The sequence below is a fragment of the Bidens hawaiensis genome, unplaced genomic scaffold (genome assembly GCF_021521415.1).
Source record: "Bidens hawaiensis isolate Kalapana, Puna unplaced genomic scaffold, B.hawaiensis_p1.1 tig00036303_1, whole genome shotgun sequence".
NCBI lineage: Eukaryota > Viridiplantae > Streptophyta > Magnoliopsida > Asterales > Asteraceae > Bidens > Bidens hawaiensis.
The window spans coordinates 92,531-99,473 of record NW_027496323.1 but is presented as its reverse complement, the minus strand read 5'-3'; the positions used below and the strand labels follow the sequence as shown (position 1 = coordinate 99,473).

The window sequence follows — 6,943 nt, the reverse complement described above, 5'->3', positions numbered from 1 at the left end:
ATATAATACCCCATTTCATCTATAAAATACCCCATTTCACCCATATCAATCACCACAACTTCAAAATAAAACCCAAAATCAACCCATCTTCCCAACTTTTTTTTAAAAAATAATGTCGTCGTACTTGTCTGATTCCGACTCCTCCGAAGAGTATGATTTACTTCTTCATGTAGGGGGAGTTTTGACCGCAACCGTGGTCGATCTCTTGCAAAATTAAAGTCAAGCCCATCGTTAATAATCAAAACCCTAAGTCGGAGTCTCAACCGCCAATCATCACCGTCGTCCAATCCTACCACTCTATCCTATACGTAACGTAAGCCATAAGTAAGCTAGTTAATTGAATTCAATCTATACAATACAATGCTATATAAGATTAACCAGTACACATACGTATAATTAAACGCTTTAATTTACCTATTCACGTGTTTTATTGCAGCTCAAACTTCAATTGAGTTTTACCAGATTTGAAAATTGAGTTATTAGGGCGATGACTAGGTTTAGTGTCAATGGGAAAGTAGTTGATACCGTTGATCTCCTTAGGAAGAGACACTGGCCGTGGCGGTTGGACTCGTGGCCGTTCGCTTTACTTTATGCTACTTGGATGATTGTTATTGTACCGAGTTTGGATTTCTTTGACGCGTGTATTGTTCTCGGTGGTCTGTCAGTTGTTCACATTTTGGTGCTCTTGTTTACAGTTTGGTCTGTCGATTTTAAGTGTTTCGTTCATTATTCGAAGGTTCGGATTCGGTTGTTTTGTTTATGTTTTGGTTTCTGTACAGGAAGTCAGATTGTTATTTGTATCTTTGTTTTGCAGGTTAAGGATATTCGTAATGCGAATGCATGCAAAATTACTCCGGCCAAGTTCTGTGGCTCGAAAGAAATAGTGTCGTTACACTTCCGGAAGGTTGTTAGATCAACTTATGTTTTTAGATGTTAGTATGTTACAGCATTTTATTGTCATATGTTTGATCGTGTGGGAACTAATTTGCGTTGAAATACCATCAAGATTTTGCATAGTTATTAAAAGCCCTCGCTCCTAGGCTCAATAAATGTGCTTCTAGTTCCTAGGCGAGCGCTTCGGTATTGTCTAGGCGGAGAAGGAAAAAAGGATCGATCTTCCATTGCAATTATAGTAATATACTCATTCTAACCTCGAAGAATTAAGAATTGTGCTTTAAAAATTAAACTGTTTCTAACAAACACCGAGGCCTGGAATTTGGGTTGGCATCAAGGGCATGCGATTGTAGAAGAGAATCGCAAAAGGGTGTCATTTGATTCTTCGCTATATGGGCGAATTATTAAAGCCGGAGATTGGGGTTGTGTGGAACCAAGAAGGCAACAGGAACATGAGAATATAAAAGTCGAGCAAAAGAAACGCAAGGAGTGTGATTGAAACTTAGATCTAGGGGAGGTCAAAGGAAATACATTGAACATCTATTATTCAAGTCTTGGAATTAAATTCGAATTTTGACTATTTAAAACTTTTGGTACTAATTAGATGATATTAAATATCATATAATAGCTTTTATTTATTTATTTGAAGAATAGTACCATTTTTCTTATACATAATATCTTTTTAATTTTTTATTCAAGTGTGCTTTTTTACTTCAGGCCCTCTCTTATTTTACGCTTTGCGCCTAGGCTAGGCCCCAACCGAGGCCTGTGCACCACCTTAAGTGTGCCTAGCACATTTGATAACTATGAGTATTGTAGAACATAGTCTCTCCTTTTCAAGTTTGTGTTTTTGGCTGAATCTAAAAGCATCGTGCGTGACACACAAGTAACATCATGTTCTTGCTTCTGTCAGTTGCCAGGTTCTTCTACAGAGGAGATATATTTTGATTTCAGAAAGCAGTGTTTCATCTATTCGAATGAGAAACAAACTTTCTGTAAGCTTCCTTACCCCTCTAAGGAAAATATTGGTTACTATCTTAAAAGCACTGGATATGGAACTGAAGCTAAAGTTCAAGTTGCTGCTGAGAAGTGGGGACGCAACGTGTAAGTGTTTTTACTACTGCGAGTCCACTAAACATGGTGTTTTTTTATGTTTCATTTTTTCTCTGTTTTTAGCTCGCATGTTTTACTGTTATCTTACTGAAATCTGTTGATGTCTTTGTAGATTCGAGTATCCACAGCCAACATTCCAGAAGTTGATGAAAGAGAACTGCATGGAGCCTTTTTTTGTCTTTCAGGTTTGACATGATGCATCCTGTTGTCTGTGCCCTTAGCTTTCACAAAAGATAGGTTTAACACGGGCTTGCATTATAATTTTTTAATTAAGCTGTTGTTACCTCTGATCTACAGGTCTTTTGTGTGGGACTTTGGTGTCTAGATGAATATTGGTATTATAGTCTTTTCACTCTCTTTATGCTGTTTATGTTCGAGTCAACAATGGCCAAAAGTCGGTTGAAGACTCTTTCAGAGCTCAGACGTGTTAGACTCTCAAATGCTAATGGCGTATCGTTGTGGAAAGTAAGTTTGTTATTATGCCTTTTTTTTGTTTCTAGCATTGCATACAAGTTTGTTGATTCTTGACTTATATTGACTTCATCAATTGCCAGGTGGACAAAGGTAGCAGGGACTGATCTTCTACCCGGGGATGTTGTGTCAGTTGGCCGTGCTGCTGGTCAAGATTGAGAGGAAAAATCTGTCCCTGCAGACATGCTTATTCTTGCGGGGACCGCTATAGTGAATGAGGCTATCCTCACAGGGGAGTCTACCCCTCAATGGAAGGTTGTGTCACATTATTATATGTGTGGTTATGTAGCATGTTTGTGTGAAACTGTAACAAATAGATGTTTGACAGGTGTCAATCATGGGTAGAGGACCAGAAGAGCGTTTGTCTTCTAAACGAGATAAAAATCATATTCTGTTTGGTGGAACAAAGATGTTGCAGCATACTCCTGATAAGGTTGAGCATGGTGTTACATTTAATTGTAATATAAGTTTCAGACTGCGGTTTACAGTTAATGTTCTCTTTTTGTCAATTGTTCCAGACTTTTCATATGAAAACTCCTGATGGTGGCTGTTTAGCAATTGTTTTGCGAAGGGATTTGAAACAACTCAAGGAAAATTAATGCGAACCATTTTGTTTTCAACAGAGAGGGTAATTGACTAATTGTTATTTCAGATGACAACTTTATGTCGTTTCTCTCTAAATACTTTCTATTTGATAAATTTATATTCCTCAGGTTACTGCTAACAGCTGGGAGAGTGGACTTTTTATTCTGTTTTTAGTGGTTTTTGCAATTATATCCGCCGGTTATGTACTTAAAAAGGTAAACTTGTGGTTATCATTTCTTTGTGTTTAATAAATCTTTTAGTATCACTATACATGTTGATGCAGGGGCTTGAAGACCCAAACAGGAGTAGATACAAGCTTCTTTTGAGCTGTTCTTTAATTGTAACTTCTGTGATTCCTCCTGAGCTGCCAATGGAGTTATCTATAGCTGTTAATACATCGTTAATTGCACTAGCCCGACGTGGTATATTTTGTACCGAACCTTTTCGTATACCATTTGCTGGGAAGGTGAGCTAAACACTTTAATCATGTGTTGCTTAGATCTAATGTTCTTTAGATTCCATGATTCCATCACAGTTGTTTCTGTATTATCATTCTGTAGGTTGATATATGTTGTTTTGACAAGACGGGTACATTGACATCTGATGACATGGTATGCCAGTTACAAGTTTAGCATTCATGGTTAAAAACTTTGTTAACAGCGTCATGCTTTAATCTATAGGAGTTTTCTGGAGTTGGTGGGCTGAGTGATGATGTAGAACTAGAAACGGATACTAAAAAAGTGCCAAACCGTACTTTGGAAATTCTTGCTTCTTGTCATGCACTTGTTTTTGTGGACAACAAGCTGGTATGCAACTTTTCTCATTGTTTCATAAATGTTATTTTCTGGTTCAAATGAATTTAAAATACATATCTTATATAGTGATACTGTTGCTTGTAGGTTGGTGATCCTCTTGAGAAGGCTGCAATCATGGGGATAGAGTGGAGTTATAAATCTGACGAGAAGGCGATGCCTAAAAAGTAAACCATCCAGTAATCTTTTCTATAGTTTATGATTTTGATAGTTGCCATATCACTTTTTATTGTTCAAGTTCAATGCTTTATGTGTTTCTACATCTTACATGACTACTTTTTTTAAGGAACTTAAAACTTCTTTTATCTTTGAAGGGGTGGTGGCAGTGCTGTCCAAATTGTTCAGAGACATCATTTTGCATCCCACTTGAAAAGAATGGCGGTTGTGGTTCGTACAGAAGAGCAGTTTTATGCATTTGTAAAGGTATGTAAAAAGTAAATATTTTGATATCATCTAATTATTTGTACTTTCCATTTAGGCTTAACTCATAGGACTTGGTGTATTTCAGGGTGCACCAGAAACCATCCAAGAAAGACTAAGTGACGTACCAGCATTTTATGTAAGCACCTACAAGAAGTACACACGTCAAGGATCCCGCGTACTTGCTTTAGCCTATAAGCCTCTTTCTGATATGACGGTGACCATTCTTTTCGTTTTGACAACTTATTGTTTGTGTGTATGTATGTTAGAGGGGCAAGCATCTTAGGTGGGAGGTCTTGGGATCAATCCAGGCAAAGGGTAGATTAGCCGTTATATTAGCCGTTAAAAAAATGTTAATATATTTATTTGACTTTTCTATACGCTTTCTATAACCTTTGTTTCACATTGTCGTTTTGTTTTTGTAAACGAATATAGGTAAGTGAAGCTAGAAACTTGGACAGGGAAGTAGTTGAAAGTGGACTAACCTTTGCTGGTTTTGCGGTATGAACATATAACTTTTGCATAATGCTAAATTGTATATATTGGCAGTATACTTTCTTTGACATATTTGCTATATATGACAAACTTTAGGTATTTAATTGTCCCATCAGAGGAGACTCTGCTGCAGTTTTACTTGAATTAAAAAAATCGTCACATGACTTGGTGAGTTAGCTTCCTTTATATATTGTTTTAATTTTTTTAAACATAATGTTTGCTATGCTAAAGAATGATGTCATGATTACTGGTGATCAAGCATTGACCGCTTGCCACGTTGCTCGTCAAGTTAACATAATATCAAAACCAGCATTAATTCTCGTTCAAACTAAACCAAGCAACAATTCGAGTGGGTTTCACCCGACGAAAAGGAGATCGTGACTTACAGGTAACACAATATAAACTCTTATATTTATTTAAGATAACATTATAAACCCGTGTTATTACAGTGAAGAAACAGTTGAGGCTTTAACCGAGGGTCATGATCTTTGCATCGGAGGCGATTGCTTTGAAATGTTACTGCAGACCAATTCTGTTGCCAATGTGATTCCATATGTGAAGGTGTTCGCACGCGTGACACCTGAACAAAAGGAACTCATAATGACCACTTTTAAATCTTCTGGAAGAATAACTTTGATGTGTGGTGATGGCACCAATGACGTTGGTGCTTTAAAGCAGGTAATCTGACCCATTTACTTACTTGGCCCGACCCATACAAAAATATGACTCGTTTACGATTTCAGGCGCATGTGGGTGTAGCTTTACAAAATGCAATACCACCTCCAAGTTCCGGAGAAAACTCGTCCTCGGAAACAAAGCCGAAGAAGCCCAAGCCTGTTACTGAACCAAGCTCGAGTGCCGTCACTTCTGCCGCCAGTAACCAGCGCCACCTCACGCCAGCAGAGGTTCAAAGGCAGAAGCTAAAGAAGATGATGGACGAGTTAAACGAAGGAGACGACGGTCGGTCAGCTCCGATAGTCAAACTCGGGGACGCATCAATGGCGTCACCATTCACAGCCAAGCACGCGTCTGTCTCCCCGACCACGGACATCATCCGTCAGGGGCGTAGCACCCTAGTCACCACCCTGCAAATGTTCAAGATTCTTGGGCTAAATTGTCTTGCAACCGCGTCATGTACTTAGATGGTGTTAAGTTAGGAGACGTTCAAGCGACCATTAGTGGTGTCTTCACCGCCGCATTTTTCTTATTCATCTCACACGCCCGCCCACTACCGACACTTTCCGCCGAGCGACCCCACCCGAACATCTTCTGCTCCTACGTCTTTCTCTCTCTACTCGGCCAGTTTGCCATTCATATCCTTTTCCTAGTATCATCCGTGAAAGAAGCCGAGAAACACATGCCAGAAGAATGCATCGAGCCTGACTCTGAGTTCGAGAGTAACATGGTCAACACTGTGTCTTACATGGTCAACATGATGATCCAAGTGGCTACCTTTGCAGTCAACTACATGAGTCACCCGTTCAACCAGAGTATATCCGAAAACAAGCCGTTTAAGATTGCTCTTTGGAGTGCGGTCGGGTTCTTCACAGTGATCACATCGGACATGTTTCGCGACTTAAACGACTGGTTGAAACTGGTCCCTTTGCCGACCGAGTTGCGTGATAAACTCTTGATGCGTGCGGCGTTGATGTTCTCGGTGTGTTATGCGTGGGAGCGGTTGTTGAGGTGGGCGTTTCCCGGTAAAATGCCAACTGTCAAAGGGAAGTTGAGATCGGTTAATGATGGTCGCAAGGAAAAATTAGAATGATAATGAATTTTTTGTTTGATTAGTTGGTACTTGCTTATTTATCAAGGGACAGTTGCTTATCACTTTACCTTTAGTGAAAAGAAAGATTAATTATAGTTTTTTGTATAATTTTTTTTATAGGTGTTGTGTTTTGTTTAAGCAAACAATATTCACGAAATTTCAATAACTATAACTATAAGCCATTACCTTATTTTAGAACATTTTGACTTGAAGCTAACTTGGTGTAATGAGTGGTTCTATTGGTTACATTATTATTGTTAATAAAGGATATGATATGGTTGTATTTAGCCCTGCTTGCGGTGTGCACATATGATGTATATATGTGTGAACCCTCGGTTGGGCAAAAGTGAAATTGCACTAATTTTGACGTTATTTTACTAATCTC

At 38.7% G+C, this 6,943-nt stretch overlaps 1 pseudogene across 1 annotated transcript; it reads left to right on the top strand.

Moving 5' to 3' along the window:
• The first annotated feature begins 439 nt into the window (after positions 1-439).
• Positions 440-6,732, top strand: LOC143588295 (putative manganese-transporting ATPase PDR2; annotated as a pseudogene). Its single transcript, XR_013145082.1, has 20 exons — positions 440-736; positions 815-904; positions 1,808-1,998; positions 2,120-2,192; positions 2,305-2,472; positions 2,562-2,733; positions 2,807-2,911; positions 2,997-3,106; positions 3,192-3,278; positions 3,347-3,529; positions 3,624-3,674; positions 3,744-3,869; positions 3,963-4,042; positions 4,190-4,298; positions 4,384-4,512; positions 4,731-4,796; positions 4,887-4,960; positions 5,030-5,178; positions 5,240-5,468; positions 5,534-6,732. The product of XR_013145082.1 is annotated as a putative manganese-transporting ATPase PDR2 (transcript).
• Positions 6,733-6,943: the final 211 nt, after the last annotated feature.